Source organism: Cherax quadricarinatus, chromosome 81 (assembly GCF_038502225.1).
Source record: "Cherax quadricarinatus isolate ZL_2023a chromosome 81, ASM3850222v1, whole genome shotgun sequence".
Classification (NCBI taxonomy): Eukaryota; Metazoa; Arthropoda; class Malacostraca; order Decapoda; family Parastacidae; genus Cherax; species Cherax quadricarinatus.
The window spans coordinates 15,252,739-15,269,507 of record NC_091372.1 but is presented as its reverse complement, the minus strand read 5'-3'; the positions used below and the strand labels follow the sequence as shown (position 1 = coordinate 15,269,507).

The window sequence follows — 16,769 nt, the reverse complement described above, 5'->3', positions numbered from 1 at the left end:
GCCCTGGCCAATACATGGAGGGTGCTGTTAGGTCTTTAAACTAGAAATAGTTAGTGGTATGGGTTTTTGTGGGAAAGCAATGAATTCTCAGTGTAGTGATAGTGTGAGTTTTAGGGAAACCAGTTATAGGCAGAGTGAGGTAGAGTTATTGGTGAATATTGGAAAGCCAGTGGCACTAGGTGACAAGGACAGTAACAGGGATAGTAGAGGAACAGAAATCAGCAGGAAGAAAAAAGAGAAGAGAGGGTTTCTAAATTTATATTATACTAATAGTCGTAGTGCTAGAAATAATATGGACAAATTAAGATTAGTGCAAGTGCAGGTAACATTAATGTATTGCCATAACTGAGACGTGGTTTATTATGAAAAATCGAGACATGCCTGCTGTGTCAACATCGCTTGAATTGTTGCATATAAATGGGCATAAACTCTGAAATAACACATACAGAGTCTGTCTGGGTAGAATTTAGGGACCAAGGAAGACTGCTGTGGGAGGAAATTGTTAGGGCCACAAGGCACGATAACAGCAATTCTAGGGGACTTTAATCAGATTGATTGGAATTCCTTGACTGGGAATTTAGAGTCTAACGACTTCTTAGAGGTAGTTCAGGATTGTTTTTAAAGCATTTTGTTACAAAACCTACAAGGGGAAATAACCTGCTTGGCTTTGTTCTAGCAAATAAAGAAACCCTTGTTAATAATTAGAAATTTCAGAGGAACTTGGTGCAAGTGACCACAAATCAGTTACCTTTAGAATTGCATGGAAGTATGATACTAGGGATAACTCAGTAACAGCCCAAGATTTTTGGATGGCAGACTACAATGGGCTTAGAGAACAACTATCATCTGTGAACTAGGGTAATGAAGAGAGCTATCAGCATGACAGCTTTCTAAACTCTATACATGCTGCCCAAAGAACATTTATTCCATAAAAAGAAATTAGATTGAATAGAAATGTCTCAAAATGGAAAGAAAGGAATCTATAGGCCTTAAGAAGGACTTTAAAAAGAGGATAAGAAAAGCTAAACAGGACTATGAAATTTAACCCTTTCAGGGTCCAAACCGTAGATCTACGCCAAAATTCTAGCGGTGTCAAATTTAGGGCGAGAAGGCTGGTAGGCCTACATCTGAGAGAATGGGTCTGGGTGGTCAGTGTGCACACCATAGAAAAAATCTGGACTCCAGCATGGCATTGTGGGAATGCTGGCAAAGTAGCTTTGTTCATCATGCCTGGCGGCAAGGAAGCTCTCACTCCCCACTCACTCTCCGGGCAAATTCTGACTCTCCTCTTCACAACTTACAGTTCTAAGATTGATGGAAGTGGAGCTGAAGACGAATTCTATGGTTTTGAACCATATGGTACAGATACAGGGATAACTATGGAAATAAGTCACCCTGACTTTTTTGGGTTATCCTAGGATTTTATACATATGCTGCTATGTATGATAATCTATGTAATTATATTTCTGTACACCTGAATAAACTTACTCAAGTGCATGTGGCATCGTAAGTAAGTTTATTTAGTTATACACAAATAAAGTTACATAGAATGTCATACTTAGCAGCATATGTTTGGAGAACCTAGGATAACCCAAAAAAGTCAGACAGATTTATTTCCATTAGGGTCCCTTTACCCTGTACTATATGGTACAATGGTGCCATGTCATACAATGGTATCATTTGGTACAATGGTATCATATGGTACAATGGTACCATATGGTACAGTGGTACCATATGGTACAATGTACCATATAGTACATTGTACCATATGGTGCATTGTACCATATATTACAGGGTACAGGGACCCTAATAGAAATTAGCCTGTCTGACTTTTTTGGGTTATCCTAGGTTCTCCAAACATATGCTGCTAAGTATGATATTCTATGTAACTTTATTTGTGTATAACTAAATAAACTTACTTATGATGCCACATGCACTTGAGTAAGTTTATTCAGGTGTACAGAAATACAATTACATAGATTATCATACATAGCAGCATATGTATAAAATCCTAGGATAACCCAAAAAAGTCAGGGTGACTTATTTCCATAGTTATCCCTGTATCTGTACCATATGGTGTCCTGTACTGTATGGTACCCTGTACCATATGGTACCCTGTGCCGTATGATACCCTGTGCCGTATGGTACCCTGCACCATATGTTATCCTGTACTGCATGGTACCCTATACCATATAGTACAATGTACCATATGGTACCCTGTAACATATGATACCATGTACCATATGGTCAATAGGTGTTGGTGGCATGAGACACCAGCCAAGACTGAGTGAGTGGCGATGCAAGCTAGCTAGTGACTCAGCAGTTTCCAAGACAAAGTGCTTTGTCATCCACCTCAAGGAACATGTCAAGTTCCTGTACACTTGTAAATATATAATAGAATATTACTAATATACAACATTTTTGCATATTTTTGTTGTAAACAACTATTGTAAACAAAATAATAATGAAAATATTAGTGTGTTTATTGTGCTGAATACAACAGTACCATATGGTACAATGAACCATATGGTATCATTGTACTGTATGGTACAATGTACCATATGGTACCATTGCATCATATGGTACCATTGCATCATATGGTACCATATGGTACCATTGCATCATATGGTATCATAAGGTACCATTGCACCATATGGTACCATAAGGTACCATTGCACCATATGGTACCATTGTATCATATGGTGCCATTGTACCAATTGGTGCCATTGTACCATATGATACCATTGCATCATATGGTGCCATATGGTACCATTGCACCATATGGTACCATTGCACCATATGGTACCATAAGGTACCATGCACCATATGGTACCATTGTATCATATGGTACCATTGTACCAATTGGTGCCATTGTACCATATGGTACCATTGTATCATGTGCCATTGTACCATATTGTATCATATGGTGCCATTGTACCATATGGTACCATTGCACCCTATGGCACCATTGTACCATATGGTACCATTGTATTCATCACAATAACCACACTAATATTTTCATCATTTTGTTTACAATAAACTTGTAAACAAGTTTTGTAAGCAATATAATGATAAACAAATTAGTGCAGTTATTGTGTAGAATACAATGAGTGTACACTTATACAATATACATTATATTGGTCTCACAGGCCACAAATGTTATTAGAAAAAGGAAAAAATTAGAAAAGAAAAGAAAAAAGTATAAAAAACATAAAATAAAAAAATGGGATTTTGCGGAAGTCACTGATGTTGCCGCCACCCAGTCATTTTGGGTCAACTTCCCGCCGCTGTATCTCGGTAAGTACTGATCAGAAAAAAAAAATTGTTTTATTACTTTCACAAAAATATTATCTTTAATTCTGTAAGATTTTTTTTTTTTTTTTTTTTTTTTTTTTTTTTTTTTTTTTTTCAAAATTTCTTGGGACACTGGGGCACCACTTCAGATTTTGGCCTTGGACCTTGAAAGGGTTAAGCTGCTAAGGATTTGAAAACTAACCCAAAAGTTTTTTCCAGGTTTATAGAACAAAAATAACAAAAATGGCACAATACCGTGACTGGAACGATACACAAATAACCCGCACATAGAAGAGAGGAGCTTACTACGACGTTTTGGTCCGACTTGGACCATTTACAAAGTCACACAGTGTGACTTTGTAAATGGTCCAAGTCGGACCGAAACGTCATCGTAAGCCCCTCTCTTCTATGTGCGGGTTATTTGTGTATTATAGAACAAAAGTTAGAGAAAACATAGGTCTCCCTAAAAATAACTCTGGGCATCTTATTAACAAGAAGAATGAAATGTGCTCGATTTTTAATAATTATTTTCTCTCGGTTTTTATACAGGAAGACACTAACAACATCCTAATAATTAATTTTTATAGTGGGCCTGAAGAAGATAAATTAGAGATATGGTTATCAAACAGGTAGACCGACTGAAACAAAATAAATCCCTTGGCCCTTATGAACTTTTTTCAAGTTTTTAAAGAGTGCAAAATGGAACTTTCTGAACCATTGACTAACATTTTTAATATATCTTTTCCAACAGGGGTAGTGTCTGATATGTGGAAGATGGCCAATGTAATTTCTATTTTTAAATCCGGGGACAAGTTGTTACCATCAAATTACCGCCCAATAAGCCTGACCTCAATTGTAGGGAAATTACTAGAAATTACTAGGTAGTAGGTTGGTAGACAGCAACCACCCAGGGAAGTACTACCGTCCTGCCAGATGACTGTGAAACAAAAACCTGTAACTGTTTTGCATGATGGTAGGATTGCTGGTTTCTTTTTCTGTCTCATAAACACGCTAAGATAACAGGGATATCTTGCTACTCCTACTTACACTTTGGTCACACTTCACAGACACGCACATGCATATATATATATACATACATCTAGGTTTTTCTCCTTTTTCTAAATAGCTCTTGTTCTTTTTTATTTCTTCTATTGTCCATGGGGAAGTGGAAAAGAATCTTTCCTCCGTAAGCCATGCGTGTCGTATGAGGCGACTAAAATGCCGGGAGCAATGGGCTAGTAACCCCTTCTCCTGTATACAATTACTAAAAAAGAGAAGAAGAAAAACTTTATAAAACTGGGTTGCTTAAATGTTCGTGGATGTAGTGCGGATGACAAGAAACAGATGATTGCTGATGTTATGAATGAAAAGAAGTTGGATGTCCTGGTCCTAAGCGAAACAAAGCTGAAGGGGGTAGGAGAGTTTCAGTGGGGGGAAATAAATGGGATTAAATCTGGAGTATCTGAGAGAGTTAGAGCAAAGGAAGGGGTAGCAGTAATGTTAAATGATCAGTTATGGAAGGAGAAAAGAGAATATGAATGTGTAAATTCAAGAATTATGTGGATTAAAGTAAAGGTTGGATGCGAGAAGTGGGTCATAATAAGCGTGTATGCACCTGGAGAAGAGAGGAATGCAGAGGAGAGAGAGAGATTTTGGGAGATGTTAAGTGAATGTATAGGAGCCTTTGAACCAAGTGAGAGAGTAATTGTGGTAGGGGACTTGAATGCTAAAGTAGGAGAAACTTTTAGAGAGGGTGTGGTAGGTAAGTTTGGGGTGCCAGGTGTAAATGATAATGGGAGCCCTTTGATTGAACTTTGTATAGAAAGGGGTTTAGTTATAGGTAATACATATTTTAAGAAAAAGAGGATAAATAAGTATACACGATATGATGTAGGGCGAAATGACAGTAGTTTGTTGGATTATGTATTGGTAGATAAAAGACTGTTGAGTAGACTTCAGGATGTACATGTTTATAGAGGGGCCACAGATATATCAGATCACTTTCTAGTTGTAGCTACACTGAGAGTAAAAGGTAGATGGGATACAAGGAGAATAGAAGCATCAGGGAAGAGAGAGGTGAAGGTTTATAAACTAAAAGAGGAGGCAGTTAGGGTAAGATATAAACAGCTATTGGAGGATAGATGGGCTAATGAGAGCATAGGCAATGGGGTCGAAGAGGTATGGGGTAGGTTTAAAAATGTAGTGTTAGAGTGTTCAGCAGAAGTTTGTGGTTACAGGAAAGTGGGTGCAGGAGGGAAGAGGAGCGATTGGTGGAATGATGATGTAAAGAGAGTAGTAAGGGAGAAAAAGTTAGCATATGAGAAGTTTTTACAAAGTAGAAGTGATGCAAGGAGGGAAGAGTATATGGAGAAAAAGAGAGAAGTTAAGAGAGTGGTGAAGCAATGTAAAAAGAGAGCAAATGAGAGAGTGGGTGAGATGTTATCAACAAATTTTGTTGAAAATAAGAAAAAGTTTTGGAGTGAGATTAACAAGTTAAGAAAGCCTAGAGAACAAATGGATTTGTCAGTTAAAAATAGGAGAGGAGAGTTATTAAATGGAGAGGTAGAGGTATTGGGAAGATGGAAGGAATATTTTGAGGAATTGTTAAATGTTGATGAAGATAGGGAAGCTGTGATTTCGTGTATAGGGCAAGGAGGAATAACATCTTGTAGGAGTGAGGAAGAGCCAGTTGTGAGTGTGGGGGAAGTTCGTGAGGCAGTAGGTAAAATGAAAGGGGGTAAGGCAGCCGGGATTGATGGGATAAAGATAGAAATGTTAAAAGCAGGTGGGGATATAGTTTTGGAGTGGTTGGTGCAATTATTTAATAAATGTATGGAAGAGGGTAAGGTACCTAGGGATTGGCAGAGAGCATGCATAGTTCCTTTGTATAAAGGCAAAGGGGATAAAAGAGAGTGCAAAAATTATAGGGGGATAAGTCTGTTGAGTGTACCTGGTAAAGTGTATGGTAGAGTTATAATTGAAAGAATTAAGAGTAAGACGGAGAATAGGATAGCAGATGAACAAGGAGGCTTTAGGAAAGGTAGGGGGTGTGTGGACCCGGTGTTTACAGTGAAACATATAAGTGAACAGTATTTAGATAAGGCTAAAGAGGTCTTTGTGGCATTTATGGATTTGGAAAAGGCGTATGACAGGGTGGATAGGGGGGCAATGTGGCAGATGTTGCAAGTGTATGGTGTAGGAGGTAGGTTACTGAAAGCAGTGAAGAGTTTTTACGAGGATAGTGAGGCTCAAGTTAGAGTATGTAGGAAAGAGGGAAATTTTTTCCCAGTAAAAGTAGGCCTTAGACAAGGATGTGTGATGTCACCGTGGTTGTTTAATATATTTATAGATGGGGTTGTAAGAGAAGTAAATGCGAGGGTCTTGGCAAGAGGCGTGGAGTTAAAAGATAAAGAATCACACACAAAGTGGGAGTTGTCACAGCTGCTCTTTGCCGATGACACTGTGCTCTTGGGAGATTCTGAAGAGAAGTTGCAGAGATTGGTGGATGAATTTGGTAGGGTGTGCAAAAGAAGAAAATTAAAGGTGAATACAGGAAAGAGTAAGGTTATGAGGATAACAAAAAGATTAGGTGATGAAAGATTGAATATCAGATTGGAGGGAGAGAGTATGGAGGAGGTGAACGTATTCAGATATTTGGGAGTGGACGTGTCAGCGGATGGGTCTATGAAAGATGAGGTGAATCATAGAATTGATGAGGGAAAAAGAGTGAGTGGTGCACTTAGGAGTCTGTGGAGACAAAGAACTTTGTCCTTGGAGGCAAAGAGGGGAATGTATGAGAGTATAGTTTTACCAACGCTCTTATATGGGTGTGAAGCGTGGGTGATGAATGTTGCAGCGAGGAGAAGGCTGGAGGCAGTGGAGATGTCATGTCTGAGGGCAATGTGTGGTGTGAATATAATGCAGAGAATTCGTAGTTTGGAAGTTAGGAGGAGGTGCGGGATTACCAAAACTGTTGTCCAGAGGGCTGAGGAAGGGTTGTTGAGGTGGTTCGGACATGTAGAGAGAATGGAGCGAAACAGAATGACTTCAAGAGTGTATCAGTCTGTAGTGGAAGGAAGGCGGGGTAGGGGTCGGCCTAGGAAGGGTTGGAGGGAGGGGGTAAAGGAGGTTTTGTGTGCGAGGGGCTTGGACTTCCAGCAGGCATGCGTGAGCGTGTTTGATAGGAGTGAATGGAGACAAATGGTTTTTAATACTTGACGTGCTGTTGGAGTGTGAGCAAAGTAACATTTATGAAGGGATTCAGGGAAACCGGCAGGCCGGACTTGAGTCCTGGAGATGGGAAGTACAGTGCCTGCACTCTGAAGGAGGGGTGTTAATGTTGCAGTTTAAAAACTGTAGTGTAAAGCACCCTTCTGGCAAGACAGTGATGGAGTGAATGATGGTGAAAGTTTTTCTTTTTCGGGCCACCCTGCCTTGGTGGGACTCGGCCGGTGTGATAATAAAAAAAAAAAAAAAAAAAAAATTATAACTGAAGGGAATGTATGAAAGTATAGTGGTACCAACACTCTTATGTGAGTGTGAAGCTTGGGTTGTGAACGCTGCAGTGAGAAGGTGGCTGGAGGCAGTTTTTAAAGAGTGCAAAATGGAACTTTCTGAACCATTGACTAACATTTTTAATATATCTTTTCCAACAGGGGTAGTGTCTGATATGTGGAAGATGGCCAATGTAATTTCTATTTTTAAATCCGGGGACAAGTTGTTACCGTCAAATTACCGCCCAATAAGCCTGACCTCAATTGTAGGGAAATTACTAGTCATTTATAACTGAAGGGAATGTATGAAAGTATAGTGGTACCAACACTCTTATGTGAGTGTGAAGCTTGGGTTGTGAACACTGCAGTGAGAAGGTGGCTGGAGGCAGTGGAAATGTCCTGTCTGAGGGCACTGTGTGGTGTAAATATTATGCAGAAAATTTGGAGTGTGGAATTAAGGTGGAGGTGTGGAGTTATTAAAACTATTAGAGGGCTGGTTGAGGTGGTTTGGTCATTTAGAGAGAATGGAACGAAGTAGAATGACTTGGAGAGCATATAAATCTGTAGGGGAAGGAAAGAAGGATAGGGGTTGTCCTCAAAAACGTTGGAGGGAGGGGGTAAAGGAGGTTTTGTAGGCGAGGGGGCTTGGACTTCCAGCAAGCATACATGAGCGTGTTAGATAGGAGTGAATGGAGACGAATGGTTTTTGGGACCTGACAAGCTGTTGCAGTGTGAGCAGGGTAATATTTTGTGAAGGGATTCAGGGAAACTGGTTAGCTAGACTTGAGTCCTGGAAATGGGAAGTACAATGCCTGCATTTTAAAGGAGGGGTTTGGGATATTGGCAGTTTGGAGGGACTTCTAAACTGTCGTATCTGAGCACCTCTGCAAAGACAGTGTTTACGTATGAGTGATGGTAAAAGTGTTGAATGATGATGAAAGTATTTTTCTATCTTTTAGGGTTTTTCTTTCATTTTGGGTCACCCTGCCTCGGTAGGAAACAGCCGATGTGTTAAAAAAAATTATAAGAAGTAATCTTGATAAGCATAATTTGATAAATGATACTCAGCATGGATTCATGAGGAGCCATTTCTACCTGACTAATTTACTAACTTTCTTAAGTAAAGCTTTTGAGGCCATTGATCATGATACAGAATTTGAGTGGGGATCTGTAACAAGTGGCATTCCACAGGGATCAGTTTTGGCCCCATTGTTGTTTATAATACAGTGGACCCTCGCATAGCACTATTAATCCGTTCCTGAGAGCTCAATGTTATGCGAAATTATCGTTATGCGAATTAATTTTCCCCACAAGAAACAGTCTCGGCTGAGTGGTTGAGGGGAGTAGACGTGTGCTGGGGATCTGGACCTACTAATTCGCAGGCCTACCCATTTCTCCCGACTGATAAGTCATCATTAAAACTCCTACTGTTGGAAGACAGCTTCGGTGTTGGGAGAACTGTTATGTGCGAGCTGTGACTAAGGATATACCTAGTGAAACACTGGAAATAGTTTTCCTTTTTGCAAAGGCCCTCACAGGCCTCTGCTTCCCCTCTGCCTTTCATTTGACCTCAGCCTTTCGCCTCTATCAACATACAGTGTAGAGGCGAATTTTGCTAGTCCACTGCTACTCGTGCCTCAAAATGCTCACAACTCATCGCTTTACCAACCTGAGGAATAACGACGAGTGTGCAGTCCTACGTGAGTTGGTAACCCAGGTGTCCACACACTGAAAATTCGTCTTTCACTCCAAGACACGTGTGCTAAAAGTTCTGCAAGGTTGGAGTAACTATTTGTACGAGTATTGCAGTGTTTGGTAACTCTTGAGAAGTCTGCCTCAGTCAGTGACCTTGAGCGAGGCACTGCATCACCTGCCTGAGACTTTCGCCCACATTGACTATGTGAAGAAAGGCAAATGTGCATGCTCAGTTACCCCTGCTGTTCTCCTGTATCCCCCAACTCTCCGCCTTTAAACTCAGCTGTTCGCCTCTATCAAGGTGCAGGGTAGAGGTGTATTTTGCTGCTCCGCTGGTACTCGAATATGTGAGTTCCGCAAGTGCTTCAGATTTGTTGTAACTATTTGCATGAGTGGATTACGCTTACTTAGGACATTGTGCTACCATCAGTACCTACGTAGGCTTAAAATGAGTGAGGAATGTCTGGCCTGCTGGGTGACCTTGAAAATGGCACTATAAGACCCGCATGCCACTTACACCCATACTGCGTGTGTCTAGTGAGGTGAATGTCCCTTCCTCAACTTTCCTATTCACCGGTATCCCTTAACTCGTCGCCATTATCTACATATGGGATAAGGGCGAGTTTAGCTGATCCAGGCCAAACAGTGCTCCAAGCCAGCCAGTGAAGGCCAGCGAAGGCCAAGGCATTCTGAATCCCAGAATGCCTTTGTGAACGTTCTACAGTGTTCCGGCCGTACCTTCGGTGTTGTGAGAACTAGTTCTTATGTAGTGAAAATTTGTCTGTCATTCCAAGACACGTGTGCTAGATGTGTTAAGTGCTGTGGGTTTGGAGTAATTAACAAGTAGTACAGGGTTGGTAACTCTCGAGACGACTGTGGGCCCAGTGAATGACCTTGAAAATTGCACTGCGACCTGCAGGCCACTACACCCATATTGCCTGTGTCTAGCGAGGTGAATATCCCTTCCTTGTCCCTTCTCCTTCCTCGATTTGGAACTCAGCCATTCGCCTCTATTTACTTATGGTCTAGAGGCGGTTTTTGCCAGACCACATAAGTACTTGAGTGCCCGTGTCCTCTGTGCCGCACTCCACTCATCTTACGAATGTGTCTCCTGTGTGCCTACCTGCCTGCTACAAGCAAATATCCAGGTGGTTGACACGGGCTTAGCAAGCACAGTCAAGCAAGCTTGAAAGCAGCACTAAAAGCTAGCCAGAACAAGCTAAGGCAGCCTGCAGTTATAGCTGTCCTAAGGCCCAGCATGTCTATGTATACATCCTACAGTGCTGCTGGCATACCAGTGTTTCCTGTAGTGGCTTAGTTAAGAACAATTTAACGAGCATTGCAGTACTGACATTTTAAGTGGGACATGCCAGAGGTTCACTTATAAACATAGTAAGTTTGTGGTGATTGGCTTGTACACAGTGAACATTCATCTGTCATACTTGTGCTAGAAGTGTTAAGTGCTGCTTTCCCCAACAGTTAATTGTCATTTGTAAGCCTGTATTAAGACTTTAAAAGGCTCAGAGTGTGCTTCAGTGTAGCGACTCCTTACATTTGATAAATCAGTGTAATACGTGCTCTGCTCATTGTAACTGAACTATTAAATAAGGTTACATAATTAAGTTGCTTGTCCTAGTATCATTGCTGTGTTTTCTAATACATTTTCTCGTTCAGACTGAAACTTTACTGCTAAATTCCCAGTAATATTTCAAATTGCAGTGTTCATCTGTGGTGTGAGTGTGTAATTTATGCTTTGTATTTTTACTGTGAACAAGCTTACTGCTGCATAATGTTCAGTTTCATGAATACTTTCTTACTTGAGTAATTCGGTTACCTTTCAACTGTGTTAAGCAAGAGTCAGCCTGTTAACATCTATGTTCCTTGCCATCTCATCTAGTGGGTCTAGCGCCTAGTTAAAATTGTAATAGTAACAATTTGCAATCATTATACTTCTAGTTATACATTGTGTAAATTGTTTTAGACTATTTGATCAACTGGATTGTAGTGTTTAACTTCTGATACACCAATTTAATGACTGCAGACACGCACTGACACATAATAGACACATTAAAACGCTGGTAACTCCAGAAGCTGGGCCTAGTGTGTGACCTTGAGAAGTTGAGTGTGTTTATTACGACCAGCGGTGTACCACTCTCACCTATATTTACATCAACACAAGTGTATTCTAAGTGATAAAGTGTACACTTGGTGTACTTGGTAACACTTGTCATACATAGTAACACGTGTGTAAGTGAGATTGTTTAGGTACTGGTTCATCTATCTACAGCTGCACACTTATGCTTGCATACATGTATAACATAGTAACGTGTGAGTTACCCAGGATGGATCAAGGAAGTCAACCAGAGTGATTTATCTCATTGTCATTGTAACATTACCTAGTTTTTTTTTTTTTTTTTTTTTTTTTTTTTTTTTTTTTTTTTTTTTTTTTTTTTTTTTTTTAGTAATACTGTTTACAATCTATGGTTGGGGTAAGAGGTTGTCTTCAGCATTCATTGTGATGTCTGCTATATTATTATTTCAGTGAGGTACATTAGGTGGCAGTAGCCTGAACTGACTCAAGTGGAAGTTATCATTGAATTTGAACCTCTTGTTTAATGTGATGTATGTCAGAATTCTAATTTTATGCTCAATATTACCTTTTTCTCTCTCTCTCTCTCTCTCTCTCTCTCTCTATCTCTATCTCTATCTCTATCTCTATCTCTATCTCTATCTCCATCTCCATCTTAATAACTTGTGATAAGGTGTAAGACCTCGCCTGTACCATCCATTATATGTACCATATTATTAACACACATACAAGAGGTCTCTGAGTGTGTTTTTGGTGGGGTGTGTGTCATATTGAGTGGTGGTGGTCTGAGTTGAGTATGGTTGGAGGTGTTCATTGAACTTGAGCACTTGTGTCTTGTGATCTATTTTGGACTTCTGACTTTGTAGTGAATATTTGCTCTTGCATAAGCTATAAGGGAAAGATAAACGAGGAATTCTTGTGTTGTGAGTCTTACACCAGATATCATCACTGGCAAACATGGCAACTGTTATAGAGGAACCTATTTCTGCAGGTGATGGAAATGATGATAGCTTCCAGACCTTTAAAAGTAAACAAAAGAGAAAAAGTGAGAAAGGGCTAGAGCGTCGACGTAGTCAGACTCACTTGACTCGTACACAATGTGACACTAAACGTCCTTGGTGCACAGAGGCTCCAAGAAGTCTTTCTTCAAAGGAAGAATGTGTTAAGCTGAACTTCCCTGACAACACCCCGTTGCCTGCTAAGTGTGCATGGCTAATGGAAGCTGTAAATAAGCATCCTAACTCAAGGATCCAATTTAGGAAAAACACACACAATTTTGTGTTTGTGGAACAGAATGCAGAACTGATCAATGATCTACTTAGTACACCTTATGGGGATATTAAGCTGCTCTGACCTCCATCAGACACTCGCCACTTTAAAAAATGGGTCAGTATCATAATCTTTGGATACCCTCTCTACATGGACCCATCCCATCTGACTCTAAGTGAGCATATCATCAAGCCTAAAAGACTTAAAGGAAAATCCCAAATTATTGCCAGTTGGGTGGGTCCTGTGCCCCTCCCCCGGAATATCTGGGTGCATGGTTTACGTTTCCTAAACATCAAAGTGTACCTACCCCCTAAACGTAGGTGTTACAAATGCCAGCACTATGGCCATGTTGCAGTAGACTGTGGAATACTACATTCTTGGTGTGGTAAGTGTGCTGGGAAACATTCCACTAGAGAATGCACAGTAGGCCCTGACAGCCAAAAATTTAAGTGTATTAACTGTAAAGAAGTTGGGGTTACAGTTTCCCACAAGGACTGCAGTCAGAACCCAAACAACCTTCGATGTAAACCTGATAACAGCCCTTTAATGGTAACTGAGGATGAGGCCATCCAGTCTACCACAGCCAGATCTGAGACTGAACCTCTGCAAAGTGTGCAAGAACCCCACCTCACTGCAAATGATTCTGGTGATACCAGAATGCCATCACACACACCAGCTGTGGAGGAGCTAGCCATCCCTGCTAGCACATATGGAACTACTGGTCTGCCACTACAGATACCTATGGCTACACCTGAATATGGGGATGAGTTTGTCATTTCTCCCAATACACACAACTACAACAGTCAGACGGACACCACACAGGTAACCCCCCTGGAAATTGGAGATGAGTCAGATGCACAGGACCTACCTGCAATGAATGATGAAACAGAGAACACTAGTGTAACCATGGTACCTGTTAAGGTGACAGGTGTTAAAGAAAGCACTAACCCAGAAGTGCCATCCTCCAGAGAGGCATTGGATTCGCCTGACCTTCCTCATATTATAACAAATTTCCAGAAAAAAATTGAGCATCTTGAACAGATCCTGACAAGTTTAATAAATATATGTAATCAGGATGATGCTCTTGAGCATGGTGATGATGTCAAAAGTGCAGCAATCTCCGTTCAGCTTCCAGCAATTTGTGAGAAAGAAGCCCATGACTCTTGCCTTCAAGACTTGCCTTTTAACTGGCTGCCAATATGCCAAAAAATGCTTAAAAACAAAGGTCCTGAAGATGAAGATGTACAAACTATGCTATTTGCTCTTAAGTGTCTGCACACTGTAGTCAAAGCATAATAGTTTTACCATCTTATGAGCAAGAGATTGTAATAACTCACTACAATGGATACATTACAAATCTTTTCATGGAACATTGCTTCCATCAGGAAGCGGTTGCCTGACTTACATCATATTAGTGCAACCAAGAATATTGATGTCATCTGTTTGCAGGAATGTAGATTGAAAGATGGAGCACCTCCACCAAACTTGCCTGGATATGCAGCTTATAACCTAAGGTCAACCAACTGTTGTGTGATGTATGTCAGAAAGAACTTGCCACATTCACTCCTTTCCTTGCAGAGTCGAGTTAACATGCAGTATCGTGGTGTCAAAGTACATGCAGGCGATTTTTCCATAAACATTTTTAATCTCTATGCCCCAGCGAACCAGCTTCGACCTGATGCTTTACCAGATCACATCAATAGTAAACCTACCATCATTCTTGGAGATTTTAATGCCAGACATAAGAATATTGGTGGGTCTATAACAAACACCAATGGAACTAAACTAGTGAGATTGCTAAATGAGCATGATAATGTTCGAATTGTGGGCACTACTGAGCCTACTCACATATATGGTGGCATACTAGATCTGTGTCTTGGATTTAATACATCATATATGATGCATGACTCTGTCATAGTTGATGATCTTCTATCTGATCACTTCCCAAGACTAACAACTGTCAATCTTGATCACATCTCCAGTAATCAAGGAGCTAAATACAGAAGGAGGAAACTTATTCTCAAACCAGAACACAGAGACAACTTTATTAACCACTTGGATTAATGGTATAAGAATTACGAGCCCATTGGCACACAAAAATTTAATGATGATTTAATTACCACTATTGAGAGTGTTCTCACAGATCAAGTGGGCAGGAATAGGAAACAAAGACCCTCCACTATAAATAACAATAAAAACCAATGTAAATACTATAATGATCCACAGCTACGCAATCTAACACATGCAGCTAGGAGGATTGGTAAAGCATACCGTGAATGTAGAACCCCAGACCTGCTCAGAACATTCCAAGCTGCACTAACAAATGCAAGGAATAGAAAGGAAGAACTTAGGCAACAGGAATGGGAACAGTTTGTTAGTGGATTAAATAGGTCCACCCCTTTGAGTTTGGCTTGGAAAGGTATAAATAAAATAACCAGGAAAAAGACTGGCAATGTTGCTCATCCCTTTCCTCTTGAAAAAGCAAATGACCTCATAAATGACTGGTCCAAAACATCCAGGCATGAAAGCCTTCCATCTCATATTAGAAAAAATTTAGAGAGTACTTCTGAAGAAATGTTGAAACTGATTAATTTTATGAGCCAAAATATTGATGAGAGTGATTGCCTCTTTACCGAGTATGAATTAGATAATGCATTAACCAAAGGTCGATCAACTGCTCCTGGAGAGGATGGTATAACCTATGATATTCTCAGAACTCTAAGGCACGTGCCTGATAACCCTTTGTTGGCACTGTATAATCTCAGTTACATTGAGGGCGTTCTTCCTACTTCCTGGACCAATAGTCTCATTGTGCCTATCCCTAAGCCCCAACAGCCTGATACATTTAGGCCGATCTCCTTAACTAGTTGTCTTTGTAAAACTCTTGAAAGAATGATGCTTAACAGACTGTACTACAGAATCAGACACCAACTTTCCCCCTACCTCTATGGGTTCATGAAAAGTAAAAGTGTGCAGAACTGTATTTCCACCTTTCTCACTGCACACACCTCTACTAGTTTTACCACTTTTCTTGATCTAAAATCTGCATTTGATATTGCGAACAGAACCGTTATACTACATGAACTAGCCAAAATGAATATTGGTGGTAGCTTACTCTGCTGGATAATAGGATACCTGTCAAATAGAGTATCCTCTGTCCTTTACCAAGGCTTCAGAAGTGATTCTAAAGAAATGTCTTTAGGTACACCGCAGGGAGGAGTTCTTAGTCCCATGCTATTTAATATTCTGATTAATGCTCTCCTAAATGCTCTACGTGCCTCACCTAAACATATAGCTATAAACTATGCTGATGATATCATGATCCATACAACAGGGCATAAGAAGATGAATGCCATTCTTAATGAAGTTCAAGCAATTTGTAATCGACTAGGCCTCATAATATCTTCCTCTAAAACAAAGATATTAACAAGCAAACGACATCCCCCACCCATCTATTTGCAGGGTGAAATCATTAGCTACGTTAAAACTTACAGATATCTTGGTGTAGATGTACCCTTTAACAAATCCACTATACCACAACTAAACAAGAAATGCAAAGCTAGGCTAAATGCTCTCAAAGCTGTTGCTGGCTACAATCCCAACTATGGTGCTAATGTGAGAATCGTGAGAATGATGTACATAGCCTATGTTAGGTCCTTAATTGATTATGCTGCTCCCATGTTGATATTAGATAGAGAAAGTTCTCTCCGACCCTTGGAGTTAATGCAAAATGAAGCTCTCAGGATTATTCTTGGCTGTCCCAGATCTACAAAAGTTCTTAACATGAGGAAGGAGCTTGGTATTTCTAGTATCAGTGATAGGATTGTTGAAATTAACACTGTACTCGGTGTTAGAATGTTGAGAAACGAACCAGACACTGTCACAGTGAATCTTACCAAGTGTCTAGAGGTAAATACACACAGATCTAA

General features: G+C 40.2%; 1 protein-coding gene across 1 annotated transcript in view; it reads left to right on the top strand.

The window, feature by feature from the left end:
- Positions 1 to 16,769, top strand: part of LOC128699783 (cytochrome b5 reductase 4) — a 323,046-nt gene that overhangs the window by 120,170 nt on the left and 186,107 nt on the right. The window lies entirely within an intron of this gene.